We start from the raw sequence: 16,734 nt of genomic DNA on the forward strand, positions 1-16,734 counted from the left end.
GCTTTGCATATTTTTAGATAAATGATCTAAGGTACCATCTCTAAACCCCACAGGTAAAATGAATCCAATAATATCTACAACAGTGTTATTAAGACTACACCACATCATGTAATAGGTGCTTAATAAGTGATAGCTATTAATCCACTGACTTCTATTGTCCTATCGTTTCTTAAACATTCAAAGATTAGCATGGCAGCAGTAGACTAAGAATTTAACAGGAAACATTTTTATAAAATAGTATGATTTTTTCTATGACCATTGATACTTCTTATCCAATTATATAGGCGAAAGAGAAACATTCATTCTTTTAGGTCACTGCTTTAGCATAGAACATATATAAGGGTGTTTTTTGTTTGTTTGCCTCAAAACATTCTACATATAACAATGTTTCCTGAAGTGATACACAAGCGGATTTTAGGATTCATAAACCACCACTTCTTTTTCTCTATACTTATTAACAGAGAGTGACTTAAGCACAGATCATGATGTTTCCCAGGATTGGTTTCCTGACTAACTGCTGGACAAAAAAAAGGAGAGGTCAATGCCTCAAGTAATAAGGGCTTATCTCCTGTAGGTAATATCATCCTGCGTTTTAGTAATATCATCTTGCATTTTTTGTCTCTTTTTTTTCTTTCCTGGACGTTTACTGAGCATCAGTAAAACATTTCTATGTTAGGCACTATTCTAAGTAGTTTACATCTATCACCTCACTTGATCCTCTTGTCAGCCAAAGTTAGAGCAAGCCGAAGTGTGAAGGATGAAGAGAAGTCAGGCAAATGAAAGGATGAATAAGGGTAAGACCATTGCAGATAGAGGAAACATGCTAGAGGTGGAACAGCTTTCACACTGGGGATTTATAGGTCATATTCATATTACTAGCATGGAGATTTTCACAGGATATTGGTGGCTTTGGCCTGTGTAGGTTGCCCAGCTCTATGATGTTTTTATATTTCTGGTTCCATATTTCAAGGGTGTTCTACCTGATCATGGTCAACCCTCACTTCCATCCCTTTTTCTACTACTAGTCTACCCCGTCAATTCCCAACCATGCAGAGACTCTACCGGCTGTTTCTCCCCTCTTACGTTTCCAGGTTGTGTTAGCAGAATGTTATGAAAGTAAGCTAATTGAAAAGTTAATGGAGTCCACACTCTTGATAAACTTTCTGTTTATTCCTAAGTGATTCCTTATCATTATCAGCCAAGCTCCCCTCTTCTGACAAACACTTAACTGAGCACCCACCAAATGACAGCCTGAACTCACCACCTCCACTCACTAGAAGGGAGTCCACAGCATGCTGACGTGGATCCAAGCACCACAATGTATAAATCTCATTATTTCCCTTCCCTCTCACTCTTTCTCCATTCCTGCATTTCTGTGTAAGTGGTTCTCCCTTCTCTAAAAAAGCTCATTTCTCTCTGAAGTTGGTATCTCTGGCCACCGGCTCTTGCCCCTTCCACAACTTTATGGTACCCATTATTGCCTCTTTATATCATTAACTTGTTTCTTTTCACTGGACCTTCAACCTACGTATATTTAATTTAGAGATGAATATATATGTTCTCCACACCAAAGAAGAGGAGGAGGAGAAAGAAGGTAGGAAGGGAGAGAAAGGGAGAAGGAAGGAGAAGAAAGAAGAGAAAATGATAGAGAAGGCTCTCTTTTGATCTTGCTATTCTTTCAGATCAAACTGTTTTTTTTTTTTTCTCTCTCCACATTATCAAGATTCACTGGAACATATCTTAATCGCTTCCTGACTCCTTGAGCCCCTGCAATCTGATTTCACTCTTTTCTCCCCTGAACTTATCAATGGTCACAATTCCAATTGTCAAACTCAGTTGTATCTCTCCCATTCTCCATTGTCACAACTGGCTTTGATAGCCACTCCCTGCTACTAGGAACTCTTCTTTGGGGGAGTTCTGTGGTTCTTCCTGGTTCTCTTCTTCTTTTTTTTTAAATCATTTTTTAAATAAAACATTAAAAAATTTTAATGTTCATTTATTTTTGAGAGAGGGAGAGTGACAGAGTGTGAGTAGGGGAGGGGAAGAGAGAGAGGGAGACACAGAATCTGAAGCAGGCTCCAGGCTCCGAGCTGTCAGCACAGAGCCCGACATGGGGCTCAAACTCAACAAACCCTGAGATCATGACCTGTGGTGAAGTTGGATGGTCAACCAACTGAGCCACCCAGGCGCCCCTAGATAAAAAAGATTTTTATAAAGACTCTTGTCTGGTTCATCTGCTTTCTTCTCTACCTCAGGTGTATGAATTCTCCCAAGATCTGCCCTGGTAGCTCATTCATTGTGATAATGTAGTTATGGTTTCCAGCCTGAGGACTTCCAAGCTTTCTGCCCTTTGCTGAGCTGCAGGTGTGCATTTCCAGTTGTCTGCCCACCACCTCTTCCTGATAGCAATGTCACCTTGATACCTCCAATGCAGTGTGCCCTTCTCTCTACACTTGCTCCTCCCTTTTCTCCTTTCTATTTCCCCACCAGGCTCTGCTGTGGCCACAGCTGGGGTTCGGTCATGCCTAGGCAGGTCTGGCAAACGAGTGGGGCAGCACAGCAGACATTTATTGCCATGGGAGGCCTAGGAAGAACTTGGGATTTAGTTATTCTAAGACGAAATTCCAGGCCAATTTGGCCTAGCAAAAATCTTAATCCTTGTAGGGGTTGGATGACTCTAAAGGAGAGTGCTTTTCATTAGAATTATCTTCCCCATCTCCCTTTAAATATCACCACAGAACCTTAATACCAGTTTGTGAAATACTAATACATTTACTGTATGTAATGTATACAAATATCTTTACTATAGAGGTATGGAACAGGTGTTATAGGAGTGTAAAAGACAGGGAATTCTCATGGGACAGCAGAACTAGCAAAAGTTTCATATGGGGTTGTGACTTGAGTGGGGCTTCTGATATGTGTAGGAATGGACTGATTGAAAAATAAGGGTCAAGCCTCTGGCTAAATACAAAACAACAGACAAATAAGAAAAATGCAAATGCATTGGAGTATATGGCATGTTTGAGAATTGTTTACCTTTTTTTCAGGCCAGTGCAGAGTAGAGAAGGAGACAAAGAGTATTAGGACTCCAGTGTGAAGGTTTTTGAGCAAAAGAGTTGTGGTCAGTTCTGTGCCATAACAAATTAAACACACTGGAGAGGATAGACATTGCAGTGTGAGAGAGATGAAATAAAGGCCTGAAACAAGGGTCTGGCAGTGGTGTGGAAAGGAAGGGATGCATTCAAGAGTCTTTGCAAGGTCAAATCTTCCTTGAGAAGAAAAATGAGCTCCATCCAACAATGTAGGTTGCATGGCCAGTAGGAATGTTATTGCTCTGCAGTAGTGGGGTTGGTCAGAGGATCCTGTGCTCTGCAGAAGAGCCCTGACCTGGACAGGCTGACAAGCAGAATCCTAGTTGGTTGTTTTTTTTGGTTTTTTTTTTTTTTTTTTTGGTCTGATACATGGTACATGACTTAAATGGTGATTGGAAGTACCATTAAGTTAGGTACTTAATTAAGCCCAGTGCAAGTTTTCATGCTGAATGTAGTGACATTCCTGCCATCTATTGGGTGAAGTACCAAATCTCTTCTTTTTTTAAATTTAACTTAATACTTAATTTAATTGATTTATTTTTTAATTTACATCCTAGTTAGCATATAGTGCAATAACGATTTCAGGAGTAGAATCCAGTGATTCATCCCCTACGTATAACACCCAGTGCTCATCCCAACAAGTGTCTTCCTTAATGTCTCTTACCCCACCCACAACCCTTCCAGTGACCCTCAGTTTGTTTTCTGTACCAAATCTCTTCTTTGAATAATAGCCTCCCCTTATCTGTGGGGGGATATGTTCTGGGCTCCCCAGGAAATGCCTGGAAGGGCAGATAGTATTGAACCCTATGTATACTATGTTTTTTCCAATATATACAGACCTACAATAAAGCTTAATTTATAACATAGGAACAGTAAGAGGTTAACAACCATAACTAATAATAAAATAGAATTATACTGTAAAACAAGTTATGTGAACGTGGTCTCTCTCTCTCATAATATCATTGCACTGTACTCACTCTTCTTCTTCCTGTGTTGATGTAAGATGACAAAATGTCTATGTGATGAGATGAAGTGAGGTGAATGACAGAGGCACTATGACATAGTGTTAGGCTACTAGTGACCTTCTGACCATACATCAGAAGGAGGAGCTTCTGCTACCGGACCATGGTTGACTGCAGGTAACTGACACCATGGAAAGCAAATCTCAGTTAAGGGGTAATTACTGTGCCAGGAAACAAATCACAATAGAAAGTCAGCATGACCAGAGAGGAGCACACAGTGGACTTCAAAGGTGCTGGGGATGTTTATTATCAAGCTCTATGGTGGTATAATATAGTCAGGATTCTACAGAGAACAGAACCAATATGATGGTATAAATATATATTGGGAGAGAGAAATTTTAAGGAAATAGCTCACACAATTGGGTGGTGGTGGTGGAGGGAGGTGGTGGTGGAGATCCAAAACCTGCAGCAGCAGGCTGGAGACCAATGGAAGAATTGATTTTGCAGTGTGAGTGCAAAGGTTATCTGCTGCCAGAATTCTCCCTCAGTCTTTTTCTGTTAAGGCTTTCAGCTGATTGAATGAGATCCACCTTCATTATGGAGGTTAATTTCTTTGAATCAAGATCTGCTGATTTAAAGTTAACCTTATTTTAAAAATGCTTTTGCAGAAACATGTAGGATAATGCTTGACCAAATATCTGGGTGCTGTGGCCTAGTCAAATTGGCACATAAAATTAGCCATCACAACTTCCTTTTTATCATTGTTTTTAAACTGTTAAGATACATTAAAAATTAAAAAGAAAAAAAGACCAATGTCGTCATCTTGGAAGCTGAGAGTACAATTTGGAATATAAGATCCCAAGGTCAGCTAAAACAGTTGTGAAAGCTCTGGTAAGCAAATAATAATAAAATAGACTTAAAAAAAAAAAAAACCCAGCCAAACCAGGGCCCTTTGGAATCCAAGGGAATCATCTTTGTTAACAAAGACTACCAAAACAGAAGGGCAAGGTATAGGCAGGCCTTTCCTGTTCTCACTTACTTGGTCCCAGGCCACATTAAAAATCTCCCACTGATTTGGAAGCTTCCAATTGGAAATTCAGGGCATTTGCTGAATCATTAGTTGAGACCTGAAGGGAAGAATCTAGAAAAATATCTTGCCCTTGTCAATCAGATAGAATTGAGAGGTGGGAAAGAGGGCTGGTTAGACCTCCAACGAGCTGAGTCCCTTGCTGTGCCCCAAACTGTTTCTGCTACCACATGCTGGCATTGACTATTCCTCTGAAAACGGTTATTGCTTAAATCTACCCAGGGTATAATGTTTAATGTTCAGATTAATTGGGACCATCTGTCATCTAGGAGACACATTTACTCAACACACAGTGAGTATGGAGCAAGATAAATATTTATTTCTCTGTTTACCAAAGTGATGTTTCTTTTTTTTAATTATTTTTTAATAAATGTTTATTTTTGAGAGAGAGACACACACACACACACAGCATGAGCAGGGGAGGGGTAGAGAGAGAGGGAGACACAGAATCTGAAGCAGGCTCCAGGCCCTGGCTGTCAGCACAGAACCCAACGCAGGGCTCCAACTCATAAACTGCAAGATCATGACTGAGCTGAAGTCAGAGGCTTTACCGACTTAACCACCCAGGTGCCCTCAAAGTGATGTTTCTTAAACATTATGTCTTTGTCAAAGTTCCATAAATCAAATTTTATTTCAAATGCCCTAGAGAAATTCTTTATTAAAGGAGTCTGGTAGAGCATCCTTTTATAATTTCAAATTTTGTTATGTTTGTTTTTCTTGAAAGAGGGCACTAATGATGTTTAATGTTCTATGCAGTCCTGCTAGTTTCTGAGTGGTCCTTCACGAGGCCCCTCAATATTAATGGGTGCATAAAATTGACTTGCTATCATTGCCATAGGGATTTTAAAAGAATTCTTAACAATATTTTTTGTGTGTGTACATTCCGTTAAGCCAGCTTTTACAGATGCTAAGACAGAGGTCTTATGCTATTCTTTTATATGCTCTCAATTTACATAGTTTAATCCATGCTAAAATTTCTTTGGTTTTTTAAAATAATCTTTATTTGCATAAAAGTAGATTAAAATAAAACAGATTTAACAAAAGTGAATTTAGGAAAGTATCAGCTTTACCTGTAAATTTTAAAAACACTGTCTAGAGCAGACATTATAATTTCTATGTATCATTCTTCTTACATTTCAGCATGTGAAGTAGATAAATGTTTTACTACAGTAGAAAAACAAGACATGACTAGTATTATTGAATTGTGTTCTGATGACATTGGCATTATAGTCAGAGTCTGGATTGGATTTGACCAATGGTGACTTTAACTTCTGGGCCTCCATTTCCTCTTTTGTAAGAGGAAGTTAGATTAGATGCTTTCTAAGTTAGTTTGGTTTCTACCATGGTAACTATCTGACCGAGTTCTTGTTTCCTCTTGCTCTGTTCCATAACTTAACAATACCAACAGAAGAGCTATCTTAGAGAAATATACTCACTTCACTATGATCTGAATATTGCTCACAATGCTATATATAGAAATTTCTTCATTCTTGACCTCAAATTTTGATTTAAAAATGTACTTATTTTGGATATATTCTGACATTGAATTTTATTGTCTGCCTTTTTGGTTTGTGTGATTCCTTCCAATTAAATTGCTATGCTCATTCATTTCTGCCTATGAATATTCAACCCAACTCCCAAATCCTTCTTATTCCCTTAATAGAATGACTCTGATCACCCTGATAGTTCTCTTTCTTCTTAACTCCTGGCTTGTACCTGTCATGGACCTTATTATTGCTTTGTTTTTGTAATTTTAAATGATCTAGACAAGTAAAAAGAACATAAAACAAACTTACAATATTCTATTTTTCAGATTTATAGTTATCATTTTGGATTATGGGCCTCTAATTTCTTATTTCTTTAATGAAATATTAAAGATATCACTAAAGTCCCCTTCAATACTACTCCAAGCCCTGCTTCTAGAAGGTGTATGTTTATGTTGTATAACCTTCCAAGATCCCTTCATAAAAAATACACATTTATATGATGCTCTGCTACTTTTTGTATTTTAACTAATGTACATGACTATTATATGGTGTGCCAATATTTAGTTCCACATCTTTTTCAACTGAACATTATGTGTATATTTTTATTTTAATTCCAGTATAATTAACATACGGTATTACATTAATTTCAGGGGTACCATATAGTGATTCAACAGTTCCATATATTACTCAATGCTCATCAAGATAAGTATGCTCTTTTTTTTAATGTTTATTTATTTATTTGGAGAAAGAGAGAGGGAGAGCCTGAGATGGGGAGGGGCAGAGAAAGAGGAAGATAAAGAATTCTAAGCAGGTTCTGCACTGTCAGCATAAAGCCCAACACAGGGCTTAATCTCTTTCCTGAGATCATGACCTGAGCCTAAATCAAGAGTTGGACGCCTAACTGACTGGGCCACCCAGATGCCCCAAGATAAGTGTACTCTTAATCCCCTTCCCCTATTTCACCCACCTCCCCTCTGGTAAGCATCTATTCCTTCTCTATAGTTAAGAGTATGTTTCTTGGTTTGTCTCTCTCTTTTTTTCCCTTTGTTCATTTGTTTTGTTTCTTAAAGTTCACTTATAAGTGAAATAATCTGGTACTTGTCTTTCTCTGGCTTATTTCACTTACCATCATACTCTCTAGATCCATAAATGTTGTTGCAAATGGAAATATTTTGTTCTTCCAAATATTTTGGAAATATTTGTTTTTTTATTTCTTTGTGCATATATGCCATATCTTCTTTATCCATTCATCAGTTGATGGATACTTGGGCTGCTTCCACAGTTTAGCTATTGTAAATAATGTTGGAATAAACATCAGGGTGCATAAATCCCTTTGAATTAGTGTTTTTGTATTCTTTGGGTAAACACCCAGTAGTGCAGCTACGGATCACAGGATAGTTCTACTTTAACTTTTTGAGGAAGCTCCATACTGTCTGCCTCACCAGTTTGCATTCCCACCAACAGTGCACGAGGGGTCCCCTTTCTCTGGCCAACACTGTTGTTTCTTTGAACATTATATTTTTAAGATCTAGTTCTATTCTCACTGATATAGTAAGTTCATTTAAGAGCAGCGTTTTACAGTGTTCCATTATATGACTGTACCTTATTTCATTTATAATTCTTTTATTGATGGAATGCTATCATATGGATGCCCTTCATATTGTGGTAACTGGTTCACAAAATATATCTCCCCTATGACATTAGAATTCCTTGAGTTTCAAAGATATTTTTAAAATAACCTTTTGCCCAGGAAGAAGCACAAAAATAGAATAAATACAATGAAAAAATATCTTTAAATGCCAATGAAAAGAATGGTAAATTGGCAGAAACCGGAAAATATATACCTGAAGACACAGATCTGAGGTTAAGACTTGCTGAGTCAAGCTGATTAAAGGTAAAAACTCAAGTGCTGAAGCAGAAAGAGTGGAAACCATGAGGGAGGGGAAGCTGCCAGATAGAAGGTGGAAAAGAACCATAATATGCAGAAAAGAAAAAAAAGTACTCCTGTGATTCCAGGGCAAAACCAAAAGAAACCTCCCCCAATTCCAGCAAGTTGTAACTCACACTCCTTGTTGGAACCAGTGCAGGGTAAATGTCTCTGTGCCTTCCTCTACTGTTGTAACAGGCTTGGGATGATAATACATTGACAGGGTAGAGAGCCAGAAGTTGCATTCAAATGGACCTCCCCCAACAGACGGATTAGGGGGTTAGAAGGACCTTTTCAGGCCAGTTGGGGATTGCAGCTGCGGGCATTTTCCTCAGTCGCTGAAGGGTAGGGTGGTACACGGACCTGAGCGTTCCTTCAGGAAGAAGAGTGTGCTGAAGGATGCACTTCCATCTCATTTGCTGGATACCAACCAGGCTATGCAGGGAAAGCTGCAAAATATTCTAATCATCTCCAGAAATTCCTCAAGCCCTTTGCTAGCTTTCCTCTTTGGTTCTTCTGCATATCCAATCCCCTTATGCTAAACTTCGCTGCTGAAAACTCTTTGCTGAGGCATTTCTTTGGCAGCTCTTCTGGACCTGACCTTAATTCACCAGTCTCAGAGTTTCAAAGTTATCTATTTATTTTGACTTTGACCAAGACTATTTTAACATTTTCCAGCTTGACTAAACGTTATAGAAAGGCTTCTTCCTGACTGAACTCCTGACTTCCACTTTCCTAGAACATTCTCTTTGGGAAAACTTGTAATTATAATTACTTTTCCCCTTTGAGATGGAAATCTTTTGAAAAGTCTCTTGCCAGTTTTACACTTTAGGAATATCTTTCTCAAGAATTTGTGATTTATGTTTCTGAAATGTAATCACCAAAGGATAGCCCTATCTCTGTTTCCATGAAAGGGTAGATGCAGGGCCCGGACTCACAAACTGTGAGATCGTGACCTGAACTGAAGTCGGACCCTTAGCAGATTGAGCCACCCAGGTGCCCCCTCATTCTTGAGACTCTTAAGGGCTTTGTAATATTTTAAACAGATATTTGTTAAGCCACATGTATTTCTGAGCTCTTTTCAGTCAATGTAACAGCAAATAATTTATATATTTTAGACAATGGGGCAGAGATATTTTTGGTCAAAGAGGTAATTTTGGACCATCCTCTAAGGCTTTAAGCTCATGGTTCTCAAGTTCAGCTACACATTGGAAAAAAAAATATTGCTGGGTTCTATCCCTAGAAATTCTGACTTCATTGTTCTAGGTGTGATTTGATCGGTTGTAGGGATTCTGCAAAACTCCTCAGTTGACTCTAATTTGTAGTCAAGGTTGTGAATCATTACCTATGCTCCCTACAGTGTTGTTTTTTTTTTTTTAATTACTTACTTCTTTTCTGAATTCAATAAACAGTTATGGGGAACCTCCTTCCTGCCAGATGCTGTCCAGAATGCCAAAATGAATGTGTCATGGCCTCTGCTTTTCAAGGAGGTCTCAGAAAAATGGGAGAGCCAGAATATAAACCAATAGCTGCCATGCAATGCAATAAGGACCGTGATAGTTTGTTCAGAGTTATGGAAACACAAGTGAGGCAGTAATGAAAATTCTCTGGGGGATGCGTTTGAATTCATTAGGCCAACTAGGTGTACATGGAGCGAGCTGCAGGAGAAAGGAGAGCAGATTCTACTCAAAGTTAGAAAAATCTATTCTAAGCAATAGGAATAGCAGAGTGATCAAAAACCCACCATTCTCTAAATGTGCTAAAGGTCTTTCTTATCGTGCTGTTGTTGTGACAACATTGGTCTAGACTGACCAGATCTCTTGGTTACTAAGGGTTTACATCTTCGCTTTCCAAATCTTCATCTTTTCTACAAAATTTTTTCCAAATCAGTGGATCTCAATACTGGTTTACATTAAATCACACGGGGTGTTTTGTCAAACAAAATAATACTGGTGCTTTACCTGCAGTAACATTCTTTTATTATTGGCAGAAGGGGTGAGGTCTGGATATTATTTTTTTTTAAAGCTCCCACATGATTGCCTACAAACAGACACAATGGACATTTTGCAGGACCATGGTAGTTTCTCAAGCTAAATTGTGGGAATGGTTGTACAGCTGTATAAATTCAGTAAACCTCCCTGAACTGTTCTTCAAATGGTAGGGCTTTTTGGTATATAAATTACCAAGCTATTTCAAAAACAAAACAAAATAAAATTGGACACATTTTAAGTGAAAAATCAATCACTCAAAAATTCCCTGGAGTGACCCTAATGTGCTATCTTGATTAAGAAGCACTGGCTAAAATTCTAAGAGCTCACAGACGTGGAGAATTTTCGTACAGTGATTAAAGGAGGTGCCAACTGAGAAATGAGAGGTCTTATAGGCATAGAATCTTCATCAGAAAGACTAATTGAGCACTTGACATGCCATTCTAAAAGACTGCCACTCCTAAGGATGTAGTGTGGATTACAATGCATTCCATCTAAGGTCCAAAATTGCAGTTCACCCAGTTATTTCACTTTCACAGACCAATTTCAGAGCTTTTAATATATTGTATCTTTTAGTGCTACACTGAAATAACTTATGTATGATCTCTATTGCCCTTTTTAAATCAAAATGTCTATTTGTTTCAAAGATCATTTTAATGGAGAACTCAGATACCTTAAGCTACAAGAATATTTTTTGATAAAGAATAATGGAATAAGGAGGTATTAAAAGCATTTCTTAACTATGTACAAAGCTCAAAAAACAAAAGACCTTCAGTTCATTATGTTTATTCACCAGGATGAGGCATTTATCCAAGTGACCTCTAAGACACTGTTTCTCTAGGCAGCCAAATCTGAGTTGATACAGACAAGACTGAACCCAGAACCCCCCAAATCTTTACAAATTAGCTATTCATAACTTTTTCTAATGCAATAGAATCAATGCCAATATAACATTTAAATATTTCCTGTACAGTTATAATAATTAAAGTCATTTAAACTTGGAAGGCCCTTTCCTCTCAACAATTTATGGACAGGAATAATTTTAAATAGATTGCAATGCAAATCACTAAACACATCTGCATTGCAACACATCTAATTATGATGAACAAATTAGTCAACTTCAAGTCAGAGGATAACTGGAAAAGCAGGTTTGAAATGGGAAAATAGATGTGGAAAGCTACAGACAATTTTTTTACTATTAAAGGGTGCCATAAATTCTGAATAATGAGTTAATAGCTTTTGATTCCTAGAACATTTGTCAGAAATTGTAATTACTGAAGCTAATGTTGTCAGTTCATGGGTAGTAAAAGTAGGGAGCCCCAGAATTTAGGGACAAGGAAAAAGTAATCATTTGAAATTAACTAGGAAGACAACCCACAATGATGGGGAATAGGAATTCCCAGGGTAACCCTCTGGAACAGAAGTATTTCTTAAATCTTGGTCAAGAATCTGTATAAAGCAACTACAAGGGTACGGTATCTAGTCAAAGAAACAAGTTTTTTCTTTAGTCAAGAGGAAAGGATGCTTTGTTTTCACCCTACCCATTCCTGGAATGAAAAAAGACTAGAGTTCAATACAATTTTAAGGAAGTATTTTAGATGTATTCCATTTTCATTCATTTAGTCCTACATTCACTAAGCATCTTTCTAATCCACGATTTGGTTAAAGAACTTGTGGGTCAAGAAAGAGTGCCCTAAGGAGAAACAATTCTTATCCCAGGACATTCTGGTTTATCAGTCTCTTGAGTTGGGGGGATTAAACAAGAGATTTATTCTCACAGATCTAAAGACTAGAAATTAAGGGGTGCCTGGGTGGCTCAGTCAGTTAAGTGTCCGACTTCAGCTCAGGTCATGATCTCGCGGTCCATGAGTGCGAGCCCCGTGTCAGGCTCTGTTCTGACAGCTCAGAGCCTGGAGCCTGTTTCAGATTCTGTGTGTGTCTCTCTCTCTGACCCCCCCCCCCCATTCATGCTCTGTCTCTCTGTCTCAAAAATAAATAAACATTAAAAATTTAAAGACTAGAAATTAAAAATTCAAGTGTTCGCAGGGTTGGTTCATTCTAACAGCTGTTAGAGAAGGATCTGTCCAGCCCTCTCTCCTCAGCTTGGAGAGCCAAGCTAGCTCCCTGTGTCTCTTCACATAGCCTTCCCTCGATTTGTATCTGTGTCCAAATTTCCCCTTTTCATAAGGGCATTAGTCATATTGGATTGTGATGCACCATAACAACCTCAGTTTAACTTGATTATCTCTATAGAGACCTATCTCCAAATAGTCACATTCTGAGATGGGTCTTACGACTTCAACAGACGAATTTTAAGGGGGACAATTTAACTCATAAAAGAGAAGATACATACTGGGGGGAAAGCAGCAGTCTCTGCCATAATGCCTACCTTGTGTCTGAATGATCGGCACAATCTATGTCCACCCTTGCCAGAGTCAGTTACTTATGGGAATTCACAGGATGAATCAACTCCAGTTTTCTCTGGAACTTTCCTTATCTGGGCCCCTCACCAGACCCATTAGCACAGGGCATGTGTGTACATGTGTGAATGTATCTCACTTTGTTCCCAGGACTGCATACTACTTGCGCTCCAAGTAACACTAGTATTGGCAAAAGATAATAGGTAATCTTTACTATGGGCGAACTACATTCTACATGCTATGCTAAACACATTGTATGCATTATTTCATTAAAAATTTTTTTAACGTGTATTTATTTTTGAAAGGGGGGGGGAGAGAAGAGACAGAGTGCAAGCAGGGGAGGGGCAGAGAGATGGAGACACAGAATCTGAAGCAGGCTCCAGGCTCTGAGCTGTCAGCACAGAAGCGACGCGGGGCTCGAATTCACGGACCGCGAGATCGGGGCCTGAGCCGAAGTCGGACGCTTAAGCGACTGAGCCACCCAGGCACCCCTGCATTATTTCATGTTAAATTCACAGACACTTTATTATGTGGGTAGTAGTTTTATTCCTATCTTCAGTCAAGGAAACTGAGGTACAGAGAATTTAAGCACTTTACACAAAGTCATGCAGCTGTTAAGTGACAGGGATATAAATGGACTCTGACTCTAGAGCCACTGTTCTACACCGTTCCTCAAAAAGTTTCACTAACACAGTAGCTCTAGCTTATGACTCTATCTCTTGGTCAGAGGCCCCAGCCTCCAGCTGGCTGAGAGGACAGATGCTTTACCCTGTCATATAGTTTGCATTTTACTTCTACATCCTCTTTCTCTTTCCAAAGCATCCAGCCCACCATAAATTCCATAGATCTTAGTTCCAAAAATATCTTTTTTTTGAGATTTTAAATATGTTTCTTTTTTTTCTTGTTTTAGTGAAGTGTAATTAACATTCAGTTATATTAGTCTGAGGTGTACAATACCAGGATTCAACAATTCTATGCATTACCCAAAATACCTTTTGAGTCTTTCCATTTGTATGTAGTTCCCACCACTCATCATCGAAGCCCCTAGATTTCTATAGTCTATGCGTGCAAATTAGGTCATATCAACTTAAATGCCTACATTAGTTAGGATTAGTCTGGAGGCACCCAGGTGGCTCAGTTGGTTGAGTGTCTGACTCTTGATTTTGGCTCAGGTCATTCATGATCTCACTGTTTGTTCATGGGCTAGAGCCCCACATTAGGCTCTGTGCTGATGGTGTGGGATTCCCTCTCTCTGCCCCTCTACCCATCTCATGCTCTGTCTCAAAGTACATAAATAAACATCAAAAAAAAAAAAAAAAGGAATATCCTCCAAACTGATTCTCCTGCTTTCACTCTTGCACCCGAGAGCTGGTTTTCCAAAGTCTAAATGCTTTCCAGAGTATAACCATTTAAAAACGCAGACTAGGGGCGCCTGGGTGGCGCAGTCGGTTAAGCGTCCGACTTCAGCCAGGTCACGATCTCGCGGTCCGTGAGTTCGAGCCCCGCTTCAGGCTCTGGGCTGATGGCTCGAGCCTGGAGCCTGTTTCCGATTCTGTGTCTCCCTCCCTCTCTGCCCCTCCCCCGTTCATACTCTGTCTCTCTCTGTCCCAAAAATAAATAAAAAAACGTTGAAAAAAAAATTAAAAACGCAGACTAGTTCACGTCGATTTGCTGATTAAAAATATCTCTGACATCATCTCCATCACGCTTCCCTTGCTTACTGCATATGGTCTGGCTCTACAGGCTTTGGTTATTATCTTTTTTTCAAAATTAATTTATTTATTTTGGGAGAGAGAGAGAGAGAAAGTGTGAGCAAGGGAGGGGCAGAGAAAGAGGGAGAGAGAATCGCAAGCAGACCCCTCACTATCAGCGCAAGGCCTGATGTGGGGCTTGAACTCCTGAACCATGAGATCACGACCTGAGCCAAAGTCAGACACTTAACCAACTGAACCACCCAGGCACCCCTGTTTATTATCTTAAATAAGGCAGGTTTTCTCCTGCTTCAGGGCCTCTACGTTGTAATAGCAACTCTCATTTCCCAGATGTTGGCCTTCATGTCTCCTCCTCTTTTATGCCTGCATGTACATGCCACTTCTTGGCAACGTACTCCTTGACCAATGTAAAGTGTATTTCCATCATCCCTCTCTATTACATCACTCTGTTTCATTTTCTTTAAGATGCTTCTCCAGGGCACCTGGGTGGCTCAGTTGGTTGACTGACGCTTGGTTTCGGCTCAGGTCATGATCCCAGGGTGGTGGGATCGGGCCCCACATGGGGCTCTACACCGACAGCACAGAGCCTGCTTGGGATTCTCTCTCTTTCTTGAAATAAATAAATACACATTTTAAAAAAGAGAGAGAGAGATGCTTCTCCATAGCTCACATGATCTTATTTGCTTACTTGTTCAATATCTGAGGTCCCGCCATACACAACTAGAAGGTAAGTTATTGTTCACACTGCCTGCAATACCAGAGCCATTAGGGTATCTAATGCATGGTATGTGTTTAACCAATAATTGTTAAAGAGTGAGTGAATGGGGGCGCCTGGGTGGCGCAGTCGGTTAAGCGTCCGACTTCAGCCAGGTCACGATCTCGCGGTCCGTGAGTTCGAGCCCCGCGTCGGGCTCTGGGCTGATGGCTCAGAGCCTGGAGCCTGTTTCCGATTCTGTGTCTCCCTCCCTCTCTGCCCCTCCCCCGTTCATGCTCTGTCTCTCTCTGTCCCAAAAATAAATAAAAAACGTTGAAAAAAAAAATTAAAAAAAAAAAAAAAAAGAGTGAGTGAATGAATAAACATCCCAGGGCATGGTGCACAAAATTCTTTCTTGCTCCTTCCACTTCAAAATGAAAAGATCCCAATTACAAATAACCTCGAGCAACAAATTAACTCTTCGATAAACAGCTTGAATTCCAATTTCAGGTCAGTAAGCACACCCAGTGAGGTTTATCTGAGATCTTTAGATCTATTTTTTATATGTGTCCGAGCTGTGACCACTGACCTGCACTGCCTATACTGCACTATATAACAGCTTAGGTGGGTTTTAGACGCGGATCACATTCCCAAGGCAGAGACTCTCCAACACTATATCTAGGAGGGTAAAGAAGAGGGAGATACACCCTGCTTTCTGGAACCCACTAAACTTTGGCTAGATAACAGGGGAGAAAAGAAGGCCACTTATAAGGGAATCTAATAATGTTTTTTATGTTCCAGGCTAGACCTCATTTCAAGAACTTTACATATATGAACGTATGACTCTATAAGTTCTGTGCTAACATAACCAATTACAGACGAACAACCATAAACACAGGTAAGTGAACGCTACTTGCCTAATATTCCACAGACTGTAATTTGCCGAATTGGGGTTTAAATTTAAGAAGTTTAACTCCAAAGTCCCATGTGTCTAACTATCACTACAAGATTTGTAAATTTAGAACTAGAGCACAGTTAGTAAAATTGGGACTGTAAGAAACAAAAATGTTTTGAAAACCTCCTGAATTATACATATAAGAACATCCTCTTATCAAAAGGCAAATATTAAGTACTCTGACTGAATTTTGGGCCCTGTTCTCTGTGCCTCTTTCCCTTATTTATTAATCTGTTATATGGCCTTGGGAAGTCATATCACCTCAGAATGCCTTTCTTTACTCTTTAGGGCCAGTGAAACACACAGACAGCCCAGTGACTTTGCAACTAACACCTGCATGACCTTGGACAAAGTTGATACTTCACCAAATTTGTTTTTCCTCACCTTGGAAAGTTGGGGTAACTCCCACA

The sequence above is a fragment of the Acinonyx jubatus genome, chromosome B1 (assembly GCF_027475565.1).
Source record: "Acinonyx jubatus isolate Ajub_Pintada_27869175 chromosome B1, VMU_Ajub_asm_v1.0, whole genome shotgun sequence".
NCBI classification, from domain to species: Eukaryota; Metazoa; Chordata; class Mammalia; order Carnivora; family Felidae; genus Acinonyx; species Acinonyx jubatus.